This window comes from Chiloscyllium punctatum, chromosome 11, assembly GCF_047496795.1.
Source record: "Chiloscyllium punctatum isolate Juve2018m chromosome 11, sChiPun1.3, whole genome shotgun sequence".
NCBI lineage: Eukaryota > Metazoa > Chordata > Chondrichthyes > Orectolobiformes > Hemiscylliidae > Chiloscyllium > Chiloscyllium punctatum.
In genome coordinates this window covers 56,601,883-56,622,903 of record NC_092749.1, presented here as the reverse complement: position 1 = coordinate 56,622,903, position 21,021 = coordinate 56,601,883, and positions in this window count along the sequence as shown.

Genomic DNA, 21,021 nt, shown 5'->3' with positions numbered 1-21,021 from the left:
GGGCTTGTGCAATTCCATTCAACGCTTTTACTGTCAGTTATTCAGCAACAAGTGAGCAATAATTAAGGACCGAACTGTGAATCTGTGGTTGAGTATGGTTAATGCCAAGACACTGAGTAAATTTAAGGAGAAGATAGACAGATTTTTAATTAGTCATGAATTGAAGGGTTATGGAAAGCAGGCAACAAAGTGCAGTAGAGGCCGAGGTGAAATCAGCCACGATCATAGCAAATAGTGAGCAAACTTGAAGGGCTGAATTGCCTACTGTTGCTCCTAGTTCTTATGTTCTGATGTTCTTATAAATGATTGATTTCCCCAAAACTACCGAAACAACTTGAGGACTTATTTAGCTGTGAAATCCTTATGCAATTCCCATGTGTCACTACAAATAGCATTCCAATTGGTTTCATGTTCTGGAATTTTCCAACCAGTATGTTGTCAGGCCAAGTGTTCCCATTGATGGAGCTGCTCTGTTAACCAACAAAATTCCAATAAAGAGCTGCCTACATCAGAGGATCCTGATTGTATACAGTAAAGAGACTCCTGTTGTATCGGGTAACTGCCGATTTGAATGGCCAGCCAAAATCGACGTTGGTATGAAGATGGTAGTACAAGCAATTCTGGGATTATGCATGGTTTGGCCGCACGATTTAGCTATAATGTCACTGAAGAATGAGGGAACGCTATTTTCAAGAACACATACCTCCATTGACAATAGCGCAATCCCAGCGGGGATTGGTTCGCTGGCTTTCTTCTGTGAACCAATATTCACGCTAAAATTTCTGAGCTATTCCGTGCATGTGCTGGTGTCTGCACCGTTCAGCGCATGCATAATGTTGGTGCCAGTATTTATGCTAGTCTGCACATGGGCTAATGTCAGCACAGAGCAGCTTTCTGTGAGAGGTATTGTAAAGAGAGCAGCTTTCTTAAATTTTTAAAATGTACTGTGTTAAATTTCCTTTGTTTCATTATTAAATATGATTTCAACCTTCATTCAGGCTGTGCCATACATTGCGTTGACTTTTGGGTGATTTGAGAGTGATATTTTTTGCTGGTGCCCCAACCCCAGTTTTGCTATAGTTCCTTTTCTTCTATGAAGCGATTTTCTATTATGCGAGGTTTTCACTGGAACGCAACTACAGTGTTATGGGAGAACTACCTGTATGCTTTCTAATCCAATTTTAGTTTTTCCACATCTCTGTTCCTGCCAGGAAATGACATAGTTGACTGATGTAATTTTTACTCCAAAAAGGTATTTTACCCATTGAGGCAATGCTTTTATTATCCCTCGTTAAACATGAAACTAAGCACACACATTGTGGTTTCAAAGAATCCAACAGAGCATTATGACCACTAGCTATTGTACAGAAATAAAATTACAATTCACTAATATGCTTTTAGTAGCATGTCATGCTCCAACTAATACCAGATTAAGATGGAGCATGAAGCCTTTATACACATGCTATGATACAGTAATGGTATCATGAATATTTCTGTCAAAAATACACTGATAAAACATGGGTGTGTCTAAAATTACCACATTCTCTGACCATGTATTTTCAGTGGAAGGGAAAAAGTAATTCCTTACATGTTGCCAATTACAAATTTCTTCGAAGCAGATCATACTCACTTTACATTTTTCACCTTCAAACACCTTTGTTCTTTCTCTCCTGTAAAACAAATGGATGAACTTCAAGAAGGAAAGCAGCAAAGAACTGATAAAAGTTCAGCCAGTGCCCAGTTAAAAGTATAGGACAAGGCAATAAGAATTCCTTTTGTGCTGGATAAGGTATTTTCTCAAGTTTTAAGACCAAACTCATAAAATTGTTCTAAGACCAATCATGTAATTGACTCACTGACAACTGTGAAAAAAAAACCTAGAATGTATTCTGATTTGGGCTATTTAGAAGGTGATTTATCGAAGATCCTTAAGGAAACAGTCAGAATGTCAAAATAAGGAAAATATTGGCTATTGAAATATTTAAGTTCAGCAGCTTGCTGATATCCAAAGACAATGATGTTATGAAATCCCAGGGCCAGATTCTTTACATCATGCTGGGTCAGATAATGTTTCACGTTCTGTCAGTAGCATGCAAGTTATTCCAAGGAATGGTACAGCAATGATGAAATGCGTGGGATTCCTCTGGGTGCTCTGGTTTCCTCTCATAGTCCAAAGATGTGCGGGCCAGGTGGATTGGCCATGCTAAATTGTCTGTAGTCTCCAGGGATGCTTTGGATAGGTGAGTTAGTCATGGTAAATGTGGGGTTATGGAGAGGGTGTCTAGGTCTGGGTGGGAAGTTCTTCAGAGAGTCAGTGTGGATTTAATAAGTTGAATGGTCACCTTCTATGCTGTCGAGAACCTATGATTCCTGGTGTCTCCTGATTGGATTTATGTGCCTAAAGGTAGGCTATTAACTCAAGGTTTTAAAGAAAAACTCAACACCAATAGTTTCATGGAAAACAATTTTGAAGATTTGCTTGGTTCCGTTAGAACAAATCCTTGGGAATATAGATCAATTGATATTAAAGTGTGATCAGCTTGAAGGGGAACTGTTCCTTTGCCTTCAAGAAAATCAACAAACACAGCTCAGTCTGCAAGTTAAATTGGTATGGCCCAAAAGCTGCCTCCAGAGTTTGGTACTTCTCAGTAATATCCATCTTATTAAAATTGTGTTGTCTGTATTGCCATGTTATCCCATAGGTTGGAGGAAGGGAGTGCAGCTTTCAGACATCTTTATGATACATTTACATTATGTTTTGGAGGATTAGAGCTGTGAATTAAAAACTATTTTCATAAATAAGCTGAAAACAGAATTCAAAATTGACAGTCAGACTGCAGAGACTTTTACTTACATTGGATTGGAAATCAGGCAGATCGGAATAAGCGTTGCTATGTATCAGCAATCTTCCTTTTAAGACAAGTTAGCCACATTGCAATTAGTAACTAACAGGTAGTAGGGCCTCAGAAAAAAGATACATTGGTTTTCAAAACTGAGAGCAAGAATTGTAAAGGGCAGTTAAATTCACTGGGTGTACAAATGAGGCCAGGTGCCAGTTTTGAGATCTTAAGAGTTGAGTACGGCAATGAAAAATTCCAAGGCAGAAAATCTTTTTGGAAAAAAAATTTAAAATAGAGTATTGTGTAAGTAATTTCCATCATTGGGAGATACTAAGTATGTGAAACCTATTGTTTTTGATTATGCTTCTTAGATAAATCTATGTGGTAGCATTAAATGCAGGGGGTCTATAATCTTTCTTTTGAGCAAAGAGGATAAATGTTGCCTTTAGTTTTGAAAGTTCAAAACATCAGAAGAGTAGTAAAAAGTACCTTAAGTGGCAGAAACTCTTATTTTTTGTTGAGGCAGTAGGTACAACATTTTCTTAGTGAAAATATTGAAAGAGATTCTAAAAGCAAATCCAGCAACAGTACGAATTGCTGCATCAATAATAAATGATGATGGAATAATGTAATTTCTTTGAAATGCATGTCTGCAAATCAAAATTGAGGATTGATAATTGCAGCTTTAAAGTAGATGCTGGACGTCTGAAAATTGAACTGCTGAAACTGGGTAGATAGCAACAGTCAGCTATTGGATTGTGTTACAAAGAAACTATAAGGCTCTATGAAACTACTCAAAATACTGGAAAAGAGACATTTGACCCGTTAATAACACGCAACAAAAAAAGTGAGGATGTGATAATGTCACTTTGCACAAGTTTTTGTCATTTTGTATTGTTTAAATTTTTCATTATTATTTTATATCTTTCTTAAAATATGCTGTAGAGGTGCCAATGTTGAACTGGAGTGGACATGGTCAGAAGTCACATGATACCAAGTTATAGTCCAACAGGTTTATTTGAAATCACTAGCTTTCAGAGCGCTGCTCCTTCATCAAGTGACAAAGGAGCAACGTTCTTAAAGTTGTGATTTCAAATAAACCTGTTGGACTATAACCTAGCATCATGTTGTCAGCAATCATATGACTTCTGACCTTCAATTACTATAAAAGGAGAATTTAATGGAGGTGGCACTCTGTGTGGACAGTCAAGTTGTTTCCAGCAAGCAATTTGGCAATTTAAATACTTAGTGGAAGTTAGTAGCTTCCATGGTTAGTGGGGTTTCCAAGGCTTCAGGAAATCCAGTGTTTGGAAGGAGACAAGGGAGGCTTTGAGGAGCAGCTAAATTAACTTGTAGCTACATTTGTCGTAAAATTGCTAATTTATTTGCTTATGAATCAATTCTGGGTAATCCAAGATGGAGGACGGGAAACATTTCTGGCTGTAACAGCTGCTTCTTTTTTGAGGTATTTTAGGTGCTAGAGGTGATTTCCTCAAATACCAGGAGCAGCAATTACTGTTTATATGCTGTTGCATTGTTTTGGAACTTTGGGAAAAAAGTCAAAGCAATGGCAGTTTTAAAAGGGAGAAGGACAGACAAAGAAAGCACATGGTGAGGTCAGTGCAGGAGAAAGAGAGAGAAAGAAACTGACGCTGCCTTTGCTGTTTGAATTCATGTGCCGCTGGACATCGGAGTGTGTCTGGGAAAATTAACAAACAGTGAAATTTACAACTGATCTTGCAGGAGCTGTTGGACAAAGGTCACAGCACAGAATCAGATAAGTTCATCGTTGTACCCAAAGAGAGAAAAAGCTGGAAAATCTCAGCACATCCGGCAGCGTCTGGAAGGAGAGAAAAGAGCTGACGTTTTGAGTCTAACTGACCTTTTGTCAAAGCTCTAGCGAAAATCCTGTCAGAGAGAAGAGCAGTACTTCTTCGGGGTAGGCATTCCTGGAAGAGAGGTGTCAGTGGGTTAAATACTGGATAAAAGCAAGTTACTGCGGATACTGAAATCTGAAACCAGATTCCAGCATCCGCAGTAATTTACTTTTATAAATTAATCGTTGTTTTAAGTGTGGCCCACAGAAAGTATGCAGTTGTGAGTGGAGTGGGTCCTTTCTTGATTATATGTTTTTGGAGATATGTCTCCTGATCAAACTTAAAATATAAGCCATAACTATTAATTTAAGCTGGGGCAGTGTTTGTAGGAAAAAGATGGTGTTATTTTCTGGGTCAGTAGATTATGAAGGAGCAAAAATGGCCTTTAGTAGAGTGATATGTGCTTCTTGTCAGATGTGGAAGTTTAAAGAGAGTTTAAGGGTTACTGCGGTTTATATCTGCAATAAATGCTGTTGGTTGTGAATCTTATCAGATCGAATGGATCGGTTGGAGAGACAGATAGAAGTAATGAGGAATTTGCAACAGCAACAGTGTGTGATGGATGGCAGTTATAGGAAGGGGGGAAAGTCTCAGATACAGTCACATAGATGGGTTAACTCCAGCAAAGGTAAGAGAGGTAGGCACCTTGTACAGGTGTGTTCTGTGGCTATCCCCATATCAAACAAGTATGCTGCTTTGGAAAATGTAGGGGGTGATGGATTCTCAGGGGAATGTATAATGAACAACCAAGCTTCTGGTATTGAGACTGGCTCTCATGAAATGAGGGGTACATTGGGTTCCAAGAGATCAGTTGTGTTAGGGAATTGTCTAGTGTGAGGTTCAGACAGGCATTTCTGTGGCCAGCAGCAAAAAATCAGAATGGTGTGTTGCTTCCCTAGTGCCAAGATCAAGGATGTCTCAGAGAGAGTGCAGAATGTTCTCAAGGGGGAGAGGGGCCAACAAGAGGTCATTGTCCACATTGGAACAAATGACATAGGAAGGGAAAAGGTTGAGATTCTGAAGGGTGATTACAGAGAGTTAGGCAGAAATTTAAAAGGAGGCCCTCGAGAGTAGAAATATCTGGATTACTCCCAGTGCTAAGAACTAGTGAGGGCAGGAATAGGAGAATAGAGCAGATGGTGGATGGGAGAAGAATTCACATTTTTGGATCATTGGAATCTTTTTTGGGGTAGAAGTGACCTGTACAAGAAGGACGGATTGCACCTAAATTGGAAGGGGACTAATATACTGGCAGGGAGAGTTGACAGAGCTGCTCGGGAGGATTTAAACTAGTAAAGGCGGGGGGGGGGGGGGGGGGGGGGGGTGGAAACCAGGGAGATAGTGAGGAAAGAGTTCAATCTGAGACTGGTACAGTTTAGAACAGAAGCGAGTCAAACAGTCAGGCCAGGCAGGGACAAGGTAGGACGAATAAATTAAACTGCATTTATTTCAATGCAAGGGTCCTAACAGGGAAGGCAGATGAACTCAGGGCATGGTTAGAAACATGGGACTGGGACATCAAAGCAATTACAGAAACATGGCTCAGGGATGGGCAAGACTGGCAGCTTAATGTTCCAGGATACAAATGCTACAAGATTAATAGAAAGGGAAGAAGAGAGGACGGGGCGTGGCGTTTTTGATAAGGGATAGCATTACACCTGTGCTGAGGGAGGATATTCCTTGAAATACACCCAGGGAAGTTATTTGGTTGGAACTGAGAAATAAGAAAGGGATGATCACCTTATTGGAATTATAGACCCCCTAATAGTCAGAGGGAAATTGAGAAACAAACTTGTAAGGAGATCTCAGCTATCTGTAAGAATAGTAGAGTGATTATGGTAGGGGATTTTAACATTCTAAACATAGACTGGGACTGCCATAGTGTTAAGGGTTTAGATGGAGAGGAAAATTTTCTGATTCCGTATTTGGATGTACCGACTAAAGAAGGAGCAAAACTTGACCTACTTTTGGGAAATAAGGCAGGGCAGATGACTGAGGTGTCAGTGGGGGAGCACTTTGGGGCCAGCGACCATAATTCTATTAGATTTAAAATAGTGATGAAAAAGGATAGACCAGATCTAAAAGTTGAAATTCTAAATTGGAGAAAGGCCAATTTTGACAGTATTAGGCAAAATCTTTGAAAAGCTGATTGGGGGCAGATGTTCGCAGGTAAAGGGACGGCTGGAAAATGAGAAGCCTTCAGAAATGAGATAACGAGAATCCAGAGAAAGCATATTCCTGTCAGGGTGAAAGGAAAGGCTGGTAGGTATAGGGAATGCTGGATGACTAACAAAATTGAAGGTTTGGTTAAGAAAAAGAAGGAAGCATATGTCAGGTATAGACAGGATAGATCGTGTGAATCCTTAGAAGAGTATAAAGGAAGTAGGAGTATACTTAAGAGACAAATCAGGAGGCAAAAAGGGGACATGAGATAGCTTTGGCAAATAGAATTGAGGACAATCCAAAGGGTTTTTACAAATGTATTAAGGACAAAAGATTAACGAGGGAGACAATAGGGCCCCTCAAAGATCAAAGGTAAAAACAATGACTGCAGATGCTGAAAATCAAATACTGGATTAGTGGTGCTGGAAGAGCACAGCAGTTCAGGCAGCATCCAACGAGCAGCGAAATCAACGTTTCGGGCAAAAGCCCTTCATCAGGAATAAAGGCAGTGAGCCTGAAGCATGGAGAGATAAGCTAGAGGAGGGTGGGGATGGGGAGAGAGTAGCATAGAGTACAATGGGTGAGTGGGGGAGGAGATGAAGGTGATAGGTCAAGGAGGAGAGGGTGGAGTGGATAGGTGGAAAAGAAGATAAGCAGGTCGGACAAGTCAAGGAGGCAGTACAGCAAGGCGGCCTTTGTGTGGAGCAGCAGAAAATGGGGGAAATACTATTGCATCAGAATTTACTGTGGAAAAGAATATGGAAGATATAGACTGTAGGGAAATAGATGGTGACACCTTGCAAAATGTCCATATTACAGAGGAGAAAGTGCTGGATGTCTTGAAATGCATAAAGATGGATAAGTCCCCAGGACCTGATCAGGTGTACCTGAGAACTCTGTGGGAAGCTAGAGAAGTGATTGCTGGGCCTCTTACTGAGATATTTGTATCATCGATAGTCACAGTGAGGTGCCGGAAGACTGGAGGTTGGCGAATGTGGTGACATTCTTTAAGAAGGGTGATAAGGACAAGCCACGGAACTATAGACCAGTGAGCCTGATGTTGGTGGTGGGCATGTTGTTGGAGGAAATCCTGAGGGATAGGATGAACATGTATTTGGAAAGGCAAGGACTGATTTAGGACAGTCAGCATGGCTTTGTGCATGGGAAATCATGTCTCACAAACTTGATTGAGTTTTTTGAAGAAGTAACAAAGAGGATTGATGTCGGCAAAGCAGTAGATGTGATCTATATGGACTTCAGTAAGGCTTTCGACAAGGTTCTCATGGGAGACTGGTTAGCAAGGTTAGACCTAATGGAATACAGGGAGAACTAGCCATTTGGATACAGAACTGGCTCAAAGGTAGAAGACAGAGGGTGGTGGTGAAGGATTGTTTTTCAGACTGGTGGCCTGTGACCAGTAGAGTGCCACAAGGATCAGTGCTGGGTCCTCTATTTTTTGTCATTTACATAAATGATTTGGATATGAGCATAAGAGGTACAGTTAGTAAGATTGCAGATGACATCAAAACTGGAGGTGTAGTGGACAGCGAAGAGGGTTACCTCCGATTACAGCAGGATCTTGACCAGATGGGCCAATGGGCTGAGAAGTGGCAGATGGAGTTTAATTCAGATAAATGTGAGGTGCTGCTTTTTTGGAAAAGCAAATCTTAGCAGGACTTATACACTTAATGGTAAGGTCCTAGGGAATGTTGCTGAACAAAGAGACCTTGGAGTACAGGTTCATAGCTCCTTGAAAGTGGAGTCGCAGGTAGATAGAATAGTGAAGAAGGAGTTTGGTATGCTTTCCTTTATTGGTCAGAGTATTGAGTACAGGAGTTCAGAGGTCATGTTGTGGCTGTACAGGACATTGGTTAGGCCACTGTTGGAATATTGTGTGCAGTTCTGGTCTCCTTCCTATCAGAAATATGTTGTGAAACTTGTAAGTGTTCAGAAAAAATTTACAAGGATGTTGCCAGGGTTGAGCTGTAGGAAGAGGCTGAACAGCATGGGACTATTTTCCCTGGAGTGTTGGAGGCTGAGGGGTGACCTTATAAAGGTTTACAAAAGTATGAAGGGCATGGATAGGGTAAGTAGACAAAGTCTTTTCCCTGTGGCCGGGGAGTCCAGAACTAGAGGGCGTAGGTTTAGGGTGAGATGAGAAAGATATAAAAGAGACCTAAGGGTCAACTGTTTCACACAGAGGATGGTACGTGTATGGAATGAGCTGCCAGAGGAAGTGGTGGAGGATGGTTGAATTGCAACATTTAAGAGGCATTTGGATGAGTATATGAATAGGAAGGGTTTGGAGGGATATGGGCCGGGTGCTAGCAGGTGGGACTAGATTGGGTTGGGATATCTGGTTGGCATGGACGGTTGGACCGAAGGGTCTGTTTCCATGCTGTACATCTCTTTGACTCAATGACTCTATGAGGTGGAGTGCTTCCTCTCAGCCCTGAGGCTCATTCATTCATTAGGCCCTGTTCCATGCAAAGACAGATTGGAAATCAGCCTACCCCAGGATCATAATTGCACCCTAATTCCAAGGATTATGAATCAGACCTCTGCCTCCCATTCGGGATCTCGATAGAAACTACAGACTCACATTGTGTCTCTGCTGCCTGCACCGGAACCCTCACTATTCACAATCTGTTTTCCTTGTCAAAAGTCAGCCCCGCTTCACGCTGCACGTTTGCTTCTGCAATTCCCCTTGTCACGGGGGGCATTAGTTTCAGATTTCAGAATGTGCAGTTTTAAATTTTTTTTGTTTCAAAAGCTGTGTAACATGTCTTCACTCATTCCAGTGTCTCACATCCTGCATTGCACGTTAACGTACTAAAGTCTGACATTGTTCCTTTCCACTTATTATTGCTTTACAGTTCATGAATTTGACAGTTTGCGCCTGCAGAAGGTAGAGACTTTTACAGCTAATTAACACTATCCATTCCTCCTGCAGAAGCCAGCAGCACTTAATGCCGAACCATTGGGCAGGAATTGCTGACATTCACACATTTAATCACCAAGAGAAGAAAACACTGTCAGTCATCAGAATAAAACAAAGACATCCTTTCTGCTCTGTTGGAGATGGTCTGCATTCAGCTGGCAAACTGCAAAAGGACCGTTAAAGTGGCCCTCAATGAGGTCTTTGCATATTTAAGGCCAATTTCTGACCCTGCCATTGCTAAAATTCCCCAACTACGAGAATGATTAGCAAGTCAAGATCCATACAAACACCATGATCCCACCACCCTCCTGTTGTGTGACTTTGTGAAAATAGCACAAATACCAGCAAGGAAAAAGAAGGACATGGAAAAGAGAGTTCTCACTTTTTCGATATTTCCTCATCCATCTGTTCAGAAGTGGTGTCATAGAGATGTAGAGTATGGAAACAGACCATTGGGTCCAACTTGTCCATACTGACCAGATGTCCTAAATTAATGTAGACACATTTGCCAGAATTTGGCCCATATCCCTCTAAACCCTTCCCATTCATGTACCCATCCAGATGAATTTCAAATATTGTATTTGCACCAGCCTCCACCACTTCATTAGCCAAACTGTGATGAATGGTGGAAGAGCCGAATGGCCTCTTCTTGCTCCTATTTTCTATGTTTCTGTATTGGTCTTCCCATGAATGCACCACCTCTGCATCAAAAAGTTGCCCCTTACGTCCCTTTTAAATCCTTCCCCTCTCACCTTAAACCCATGCCTTCTAGTTTTGGACTCCCCTACTTTGGGATAAAGACCTTAACTATTCACCCTATCCATTCCCTTCATGATTTTATAAACCTCTACAGGGTCACCTCTCCAATGCTGCAGGAAAAATAATCCAGCCTATTTAGCCTCTCCTTACAGTTCAAACTCTCCAACTCCAACAGCATCCTTGTAAATCTTTTCTCACCCTTTCAAATTTAACAACACCTTCCTATAGCAGGGAGATCAGAATTTAGTACAGTATTCTAAAAGGGGCCTAAACAATGTCGGTGAGATCACATCCTACTGGGCAGGTGGAAAATGAATCCGGGCCTCCTTGTTCAAAGGAAGGTGCACTACCATTGCATCATGTGAGCCTTCTCATGGATTCCTTGTTAGTTTTTTCAGTCAACCTACTCAGATTTGCTATGACATTTATCTTGGGTAGGTATGATTTGAACCCAGATTTTCTAGGCCATAGATAGGAATACTACCACTGTGCCACAAGACACCAGAGTTCTTATCTTTCATAATGAGCATCACCACTATCAGCAACAAACAGTACAAAAACACGAAACAAAATTTAGACTGAGGTTACAGAATCAGGAAGGCCTCAGAATTTCTTTAAGCGGAAAGCAAAGAAATCTTCAGAAATGCAATTCAAGAATCTAGAACAAAAATGAGAAAAAGTTAAAGGCTAAAAAGGACTAGGATTTGATAATTATGCTATAATTATTTTATCAAAACACTGATAAATGCTGCAACCTGAGTGTTGTTTTAAAATGTATGTAGAGGAATTGCTTGTTTTTCTAAGACCTAAAAGGCAGGAAAATGTCCATTTTCCCTAGGAAAACATGGGAAAATTCCATTTTAGCTACAGACAGTGGGGACAGCACAGCATAAGTGGATAGCTACAATTATGAGCTGAGTTCTTGAAAAAGATGGCTAAACCCAAAAGTAATACTGAGAAAAAAACATGACAAAGAAATAGATATTTTTCAATAAAACAAAACCATACATACAATTTAAAATGATATTTTAAAAATCAACACAATTTTACAGAAATAGAGAGTTAAAATGGCAAATGAAGAAAATACTGGTACACAGTCTGGCTATCCTACAGTAATTCGATTTAAAACTGCATTTGTAAATTTGCTCTTAAGAATCCACAGATTTAAAGCAAGGACAAAATTATACAGATTCAAGATAACAATTTAATGATAAGGTTAATCACTACATTGAGAAGAAATGATAAAAGTAGATAATATAGTTCCCGCAGATTTGAGGGCAGAGAATAACCATTTAGAATACAAGATTATAATTGAAGGAGACGACAGGTACAGCATTGCCTCAAATTCAAACACGAAATGCAGTTACAAAATTGAAGGAAAAATGGAAGTTACATAGATAAACATCTTAAATATGGTTTAGCAATCTACTTTAGAAAAGTAAACTAATGCAATTACCAGGAAGATCAGTGATCCTGAAGTTTGGGATACACAGAACTTGTTCATGTCACTGGACATCTCAATGAATTTAAAGTTTGATTTCAATGCTGAGCTCACTGACCTCTCTGACCAATTACCCAGTCACCACAGTAATCATGGTTACAACATCAGAAGCAACAGCTTACAGAGATAAGTCTACAAGACCCAGGTGGAATAGCTGTCAGAAGCATAGTATTGTTTTTTTTAAATACATTCATGAGATGTGGACATCAGTGGCTGGACCAGTATTTTTAGCTGTCCTAGTTGCTCTTAAGAATGTGATGGGGAGCTTCATGATCTCCTGCATTCCATTTTTACAGTCATAGAGTCATAGAGGTGTACAGCATGGAAACAGACCTTTTGATCCAACTTGTCCGTGCAGACCAGATATCCCAACCCAATTGTGTCCCACCTGCCAGCACACGGCCCATGTCCCTCCAAACCTTTCCTATTCATATACCCATCTAGATGCATTTTAAAAGTTGCTATTGTACTAGCTTCCACCACTTCCTCTGGCAGCTCATTCCATACATACACCACCCTCTGTGTGAAAAGGTTTCTCCTCAGGTCTCTTTTATATCTATCACCCCCTCACCCTAAACCTATGCCCTCTTGTTCTGGATTCCCCCACACCAGGGAGAAGACTTTGTCTTTTTCCTATCTTTGCCCCTCGTGATTTTATAAACCTCTATAAGGTCACCCCTCAGCATCTGATGCTCCAGGCAAAACAGCCCCAGCCTATTCAACCTCTCCCTATAGTTCAACTCCTCCAACCCTGGAAACATCTTTGTAACTCATTTCTGAACCCTTCCAAGTTTCACAACATCTTTCTGATAGGAAGGAGACCAGAATTGCACGCAATATTCCAATAGTGGCTGAACCAACGTCCTGTACATCTGCAACATGACGTCCCAAATCCTGTGTTCAATACACTGACCAATAAAGAAAAGCATTCCAAGTGCCTTCTTCACTATCCTATCTACCTGTGACTTCACTTTCAAGGAGCTATGGACCTGCACTCCAAGGTCTCTTTTTTCAGCAACAGTCCTGAGGACCTTGCCATTAAGTGTATAAGTCCTGCAAAGATTTGCTTTCCCAAAAATGCAGCACCTCACATTTACCTAAATTAAACTCCATCTGCCACTACTCAGCCCATTGGCCCATCTGATCAACAACCCACTGTAATCCAAGGTAACTATCACTGTCCACTGCACCTCCAATTTTGGTGTCATCTGTAAACTTACTAACTGTACCTCTTATGCTCACATCCAAATCATTTATATAAATGAAAAATAGTGGATCCAGCACTGATCCCTGTGGCACTCCACTGGTCACAGGCCTCCAGTCTGAATAGCAACCCTCCACCATCACCCTCTGTCTTCTACCTTTGAGCCAATTCTGTATCTAAATGGCTAGTTCTCCCTGTATTCCATGAGATCTAATCTTGCTAACCAGACTCCCATGGGGAACCTTGTCGAATGCCTTACTGAAGTCACATCTATTGCTCTGCCCTCATCAATCCTCTTTGTTACTTCTTCAAACAAACTCAATCAAGTTTGTGAGACATGATTTCCCACACACAAAGCCATGTTGACTGTCCCTAATCAGTCCTTGCTTTTCCAAGTACATGTACAGCCTGTCCCTCAGGATTCCCTCCAACAACTTGCCCACCGCCAATGTCAGGCTCATTGATCTATAGTTCCCTGGCTTGTCCTTACCACCCTTCTTAAACAGTGGCACCACATTAACCAACCTCCAGTCTTCTGGCACCTCACCTGCGACTATCGATGATACAAATATCTCAGTAAGAGGCCCAGCAATCACTTCCCCAGCTTCCCGCAGAGCTCTAGGGTACACCTGATCAGGGCCTAGGGATTTATCCACTTTTATGCATTTCAAGACATTCAGCACTTCCTCCTCTGTAATATGGACATTTTTCAAGATGTCACCATCAATTTCCCTACATTCTATATCTTCCATTTCCTTTTCCACAGTTTGTTGTAGATATGCCCACAAAGTCATGACAAGAAAAGATCTAAGATGTTCAACCAGTGACATTCAAGGAATGACAATATATTTTCAACACAGGACGGTGAATGGCTTCATGGGGAACTTGAAGGTGGTGGTGATTATGGTCCCTCAAAATTTAACCGAGCTTCTGGATTATTAATCCAGCAACGACATCACTATGCCACCATCTTCCTCATGGTTTATGATGTGATAATTCTAAGGGTGTTAATGTTCATGTTACATTGGCTCCACCCCTTCAGCTGATGTTATGCAAAATCAGTGGCTGGACACAAAGGGTTCGACTGCAGTTTTTGGAAGGAACAGGTGCATTGATAACTGCTTCTTTAGCTTCTAGTAGTTATATCTCAGCAACTTTATATATCTCAGCAACTGTAGTTGTACTTATTGTTGTCATGCAATAAGCCTTCCTGTTATCTAAGAACAGTGCCATTTCTGTAGATAGACTACAATGATGTATCCTGTGCCACTAATTACTAGATAGATCCAAGACAAGGATGACCCATGGCAGTGAACTCCTGAAACAACCCTTAACTAGTACTGCATTCAGGTAGAGGTGGCAAATACCACAAAGCTTCTGGAATGATCATCGAGGAGAATGTTGCACCTTCTCCTGAAAGCATTTCTGTCCTCGATTCCTGGGAGTAATGGAAATTCTGCCTAAGGATGCTACCTCTCAGAGCAGTGCCATATGCATATTTCAATACCAGATCGTTCAGATGTGACAGTAAGTCAGGAGGATCAGGGAGTGCCAATGTGTCAGAAATTCAATTCAGCACACAGGGACTCATTGATGGATCAGGGCAGTTACCTTAGTTTCAGGAAGCTCCTCCCAAAACACAGCAACTCTCTCACGCCTGTCACTCTGTGGGGGTACATGATGAGGTTCAGGGAGTCACATCTCACACTTTGGCACTAAAAGGAAGCACAGAGAAGGGATGAAATGGCACTTAAGCAAAATAAAAGTAAAAGAATTTTAGATGTCCTTTATTTGTCGCAGGAAGACACTTTTTGCAACAGATTGAAGTTGCTTTCATTGAGTGGAATGCTTGAGGGCTACTTGGAACTTATGTTGGTCAGGGCAGTCAGGATTTTGTCTCAGTCTGTGAGATGCTTTACAGCCACCTGAAGGAGCAAATGGGTCCTTGGTGTAACACCTCCTTGAGACTGACAGTGTAGCACTGCCACAGCACAGCCCAGGATTATTTACTCCAGCCTTTAGAGCATGAACCCAAACCTTTCGGACTCAATTTGGCCTGTACTGGTTGAGCAAAGGCTGATACCTGAAGTACACAAAGGGTAGTGATGGTTACTGGGAGGGATTATGTATGTATGCGTGATTGAATATCAATCAATGACAAGAGGGAAATTAATGCTTAATTATAGTGCAACATATCATTTTTACAAAGCCTACTTAAGATGTTGGTTCACAAACAGTAAAATACTTATGCCCTTTTTTAAGAAATGTGTGATTGGATTTTGCATTGTTTCTGCTATAATTACTCTCAGTATGTCGCATTCTATCTTTGAAAAGCAATTAAAGAGATTAATAATGATTTACTTAATAATAATTAATAATAACATTAAGAAGGTCTTCAGAATATAATTAAACTATCCAAAGTATATTAACATAAATTCTTCTTTATGAGAAATCTGTGTTAAAAATCATTTCATCCCAATTCAACAGCACACATAAAGCTGGCCTCACTCCGAATGGAATGATGAGAAATGTGACTTTCATATCATTGTAACCAAGGGTCTACAGGTTCAGGGCATTTTCATTGATGCAAAAGTACCAATAGGTACATTTAAAAATGTTTATGCTTTAAAAAGTTTTTGCATTTGTTTAATAAACTTGGGAGTTATTTCATTGTAGCTCTGTGAAGTCATTTTTGGTGTTTCAAAGTCAGGTTGCTCACAGCTCAGGAGTAGACATTCTGAATAAAATTCCTTATTTTTGGTGATAGTCCATTTTCTTTTGAATTAATAAAACAGCAACAGGTTTAACTCTCTGAAATACATCAAGGGCATTTTAGAGCAAAGAAAATAAATGAACCATTGCATTCTATTCTACTGCCTCACTGTACAGTTCATGGAAGGTGTTACATTTGTAATTACGTTGATACATTTCTGTGAAAACGTGAACTGTCACATAACCAGCACAAATTGAAATACAATTTCTGTCATTTCCCAAATGCTTCCAAAGCATAAAGCTACATTGTTTGTCCTATTATGGATGTCTCGATACTGCTAAATAAAATTAGCACAGTGACATGTAGCTCTTACTATAAAGCAGTGTGAAATGAGATTTCTAGTGCCAGTTTTCAGAGACACAGAACTGTAGCAAGATAAAGAAACTCAAAACTTCTTTTATGTTACATATAGTTATGAATGTTATCACTGCATTGATATTTGGCTGGGTTTTTACTCTATCAGTTCAATGAATAAATGGAGTCTGGGCAAAATCTGCTCACTGTTTTCCTGCAATCTTAATGCCTCGAGATATTTTATCATCCATGTTCTTTAGCTAGACTCCACTGAACGCAGGTAATTCCAGTAAGTACTGAAACATGGGTTTAGGAAGGGAACAATAATGTTCCAATCACAAAGCCATTTTAAGTTCAAGATATGAGAATTATGTATCCCAGTCATCATTAAAGCTGTCATTGAATAAAAGAAGATCATAGAATCTCTACAGTGTGGAAGCAGGCTATTCAGCCCATCACGTCCACACTATCCCTCTGAACTGCATCCCAGCCAGACACTTCCTGCTACCCTACCTTTGAAACCCTGCAATTCCCATGGCTAATTCACTTAGTCTACAGACCATGGCCAATTTAACTAACTTACACATTTGTAGATTGTGGGAAGAAACTGGAGATCCACACAGACCCAGGGAGAATATGCAAACTCTATACAGACAATTGCCCAAAGCTGGAATTGAACCCAGGGTTCCTGGCACTGTGAAGCGGCAGAGCTACCCACTGAGCCACCGCGCTACACTGACAAATGTCAACAAGTAGCTCTGGAACATTATTAAATCTTTAAATTTCTGTAGATTCTTTTTGGCTCAGAAAGGACAGGAGAGCTCTTTCTGCACCAACAGGGAACCTGTCGTGTTTGACCCAGATTTCTTACCCTGTTTGTGATCTGTCCCTTCCACCCTGCTCGCTTTCCCAAGCTGGAGGTAAGATTGTCCGTGGTATTGTTGTGGTGTATGAATTTCCTGGTTTCACTGACCATCCACCAGATCATTCTCACCCAAAAAAGGGCAAAAATAAGATGCAGGACATTTTTGAGAGAACAAAACTTGAAAAATGTCTTCTGACTCATGCTCTGGTGTTAGGGGCAGGGGGAGTTCAGTTGTTGGATGACTGACCACTTTTGCACCGATGCCGCCTCAAGTTAAAATTAGGATGTTACAAACAAAAATTCAAAAGATGCCAATGTTGGGAGGCATTATAGGTCATTAACTTTAACCACGAGTGTATCACCAGGGCAAATAGTTACACAAAATGGGAAAAGAAGTTAAGTTTTCACTCTACATTAGTATTTAGCAATCAGTCGACTCTACTCATACCATTTGTATCTAAAGGCCATTTAGTTTAAAGCTCTCTGGAGTAATACATTTATATCATGAATGATTCAACAGTCATCATTTGTTTATAACATTCCAATGTAAGACATGCAGTAATATAAACGCTAATGTGAAGGAGGTATGAAGTCCAGACTATAAACTTTATATCATGTGATTATAATCATTGATTTGAATTACAATTTGAGACCAAATGCTGGAGCCATTTTCTCAATCATGAGTCAAATTTGGAGGCTTACATTCAGGAGTAAAGTATTAAGTTTTGCTCACAATTCATATAAGCACATGACATCAAAGCCACATTTGACCAAGAGCATCAAGGAGCCCTAGCAAAACTGGAATCATAGGGAGTCAAGAGCAAATTCTCCACTGGTTGGAGTCATGCCTGTCACATAGGAAGATGGTCGTGGTTGTTGGAGTTCAATCATATCAGCTCCAGGGTATCACTGCAGGTGTTCCTCAGGGTAGTTTTCCAGATCCAACTATCTTCAGCTGCTTTATCAATGACCTTCCCTTCATCATAAGATTAGAATTGGAGATATCTGCCAATGCTTATGCATTGTTCAGCACAATCTGTGACTCCTCAGATACTGAAGCAGTTCAGGCTCAAATGCAACAAGACCCGGACAATATCCAGAATTAGGCTGACAAGTGGCAAGTAACATTTGCAACGCACAAATGCCAGACAATGACCATCTTCAAAAAGAGACAATCTAACCACTGTCCCTTGACATTCAATGGTGTTACAATCATGGAATCTCTCACTGTCAACATCCCTGGGTTTACCATTGACTAGTAACTCAACTGGACTTACCATATAAAAAGAGTGGCTAGAACAGCTGGTCAAATGCAGGGAATGTCGCAGTGAGTGACTCACCTTCTGACTCCGCAAAGTCTGACCACCATCTACAATCTACAAGGCATAAGTCAAAAAATATTCAGTTACCTGAATAAGTGCAGTGCAAACAACACTCAAGAAACTTGACACCATCTAGGATAAGAACTGAAAACGTGTTGCTAGAGAAGCGCAGCAGGTCAGGCAGTATCCAAGAGCAGGAGAATCGACGTTTCAGGCATGAACCCTTCTTCAGGAATGAGGAAAGTGTGCCCAGCAGGCTAAGATAAAATGTAGGGAGGAGGGGCTTGGGGGAGGGGCATTGGAAATGCGATAGGTGGAAGGAGGTTAAGGTAAGGGTGATAGGCCGGAGTGGGGTTGGGGGCGGAGAGGTCAGGAAGAAGATTGCAGGTTGGGAAAGTGGTGCTGAATTTGAGGATTGGGACTGAGACAAGGTGGGGAGAGGGGAAATAAGGAAGCTGGAGAAATCTACATTCATCCCGTGTGGTTGGAGGGTTCCTAGGCGGACGATGAGGTGCTCTTCCTCCAGCCGTCGTGTTGCTATGGTCTGGCAATGGAGGAGTCCAAGGACCTGCATGTCCTTGGTGGAGTGGGAGGGGGAGTTGAAGTGTTGAACCACGGGGTGGTTGGGTTGGTTGGTCCGGGTGTCCCAGAGGTGTTCTCTGAAACGTTCCGCAAGTAGGCAGCCTGTCTCCCCAATAAAGAGGAGGCCACATCGCGTGCAGCGGAATGCAGTAAATGATGTGTGTGGAGGTGCAGGTGAATTTGTGGCGGATATGGAAGGATCCCTTGGGGCCTTGGAGGGAAGTAAGGGGAGAGGTGTAGGCGCAAGTTTTGCATTTCTTGCGGTTGCAAGGGAAGGTGCCAGGAGTGGAGGTTGGGTTGGTGAGGGGTGTGGACCTGACGAGGGAGTCACGGAGGGAGGGGTATTTTCGGAATGCTGATAGGGGAGGGGAGGGAAATATATCCCTGGTGGTGGGGTCCGTTTGGAGGTGGAGATGTGGTGGAGATGAAAGAATTGGGAATATGGGATGGCGCTTTTACAGGGGGCAGGGTGGGACGAGGTGTAGTCTAGGTAGCTGTGGGAGTCAGTCGGTTTATGGTAAATGTCCTAGTTGATTCAGTCACCCGAGATAGAAATGGAGAAGTCTAGGAAGGGGAGGGAGGAGTCTGAGATGGTCCAGGTGAATTTGAGGTCAGGGTGGAAGGTGTTGGTAAAGTGGATGAACTGTTCAACCTCCTCGTGGGAGCATGAGGCAGCGCCAATACAGTCATCGATGCAGTGGAGGAAATGGTGGGGGGTGGGGCCAGTGTAGCTGCGGAAGATGGACTGCTCCACATATCCTACGAAGAGGCAGGCATAGCTGGGGCCCATGCGGGTGCCCATAGCTACTCCTTTGGTTTGGTGGAAGTGGAAGGATTGGAAAGAGAAGTTGTTCAGGGTGAGGACCAGTTCAGTCAGTCGAAGGAGGGTGTCAGTGGAAGGGTACTGGTTGGTACGGTGGAAAAAGAAGAAGCGGAGGGCTTTGAGCCCTTCGTGATGGGGGATGGAGGTGTACAGGGACTGGATCTCCATGGTGAAGATAAGGCGTTGGGGTCCGTGGAAGCGAAAATCATGGAGGAGGTGGAGGGCGTGGGTGGTGTCCCGAATATAGGTGGGGAGTTCTTGGACTAAGGGGGACAGGACCGTATCGAGGTATGTAGAGATGAGTTCGGTGGGGCAGGAGCAGGCTGAGAAAATGGGTTGGCCGGGGCAGTCAGGTTTGTGGATTTTGGGCAGGAGGTAGAAACGGGCGGTGCGGTCTTGTGGGACTATAATGTTGGAGGCGGTGGATGGGCGATCCCCTGAGGTGATGAGGTTCTGGATGGTCTGGGAGATGATGGTTTGGTGGTGGGAGGTGGGGTCATGGTCAAGGGAGCAGTAGGAGGAGGTGTCTGCGAGCTGGCGTTTACCCTCAGCGGTGTAAAGATCGGTGCGCCAAACTACCACCACGCCTCCCTTGTCTGCTGGTTTGATAGTGAGGTTGGGGTTGGAACGGAGGGAGTGGAGGGTTGCACTTTGCAAGGGTGAGAGGTTGGAGTGGGTGAGAGGTGTGGAGAGGTTGAGGCGGTTAATGTCACGGTGGCAGTTGGCTATGAAGAGATCGAGGGCAGGTAAGAGGCCAGCACAGGTTGCCCAGGTGGATGGGGTATGTTGGAGGCGGGAGAAGGGGTCATCAGAGGGTGGGCGAGAATCCTGGTTGAAGAAGTAGGCGCGGAGGCGAAGGCGGCAGAAGAATTGTTCGATGTCTCACCGCGTGTTGAATTCATTAATCTGAGAGCATAGGGGAATGAAGGTGAGGCCTCTGCTGAGAACTGATCTTTCATCCTCAGAGAGGGGTAATTCTGGAGGGATGGTGAAAACACGGCAGGGCTGGGAGCTAGGACCTGGTGTGGGGCTGGAGCTGGGAGTGGGGGCGGGGTTAGGTGTGGGGGCAGGAATTGG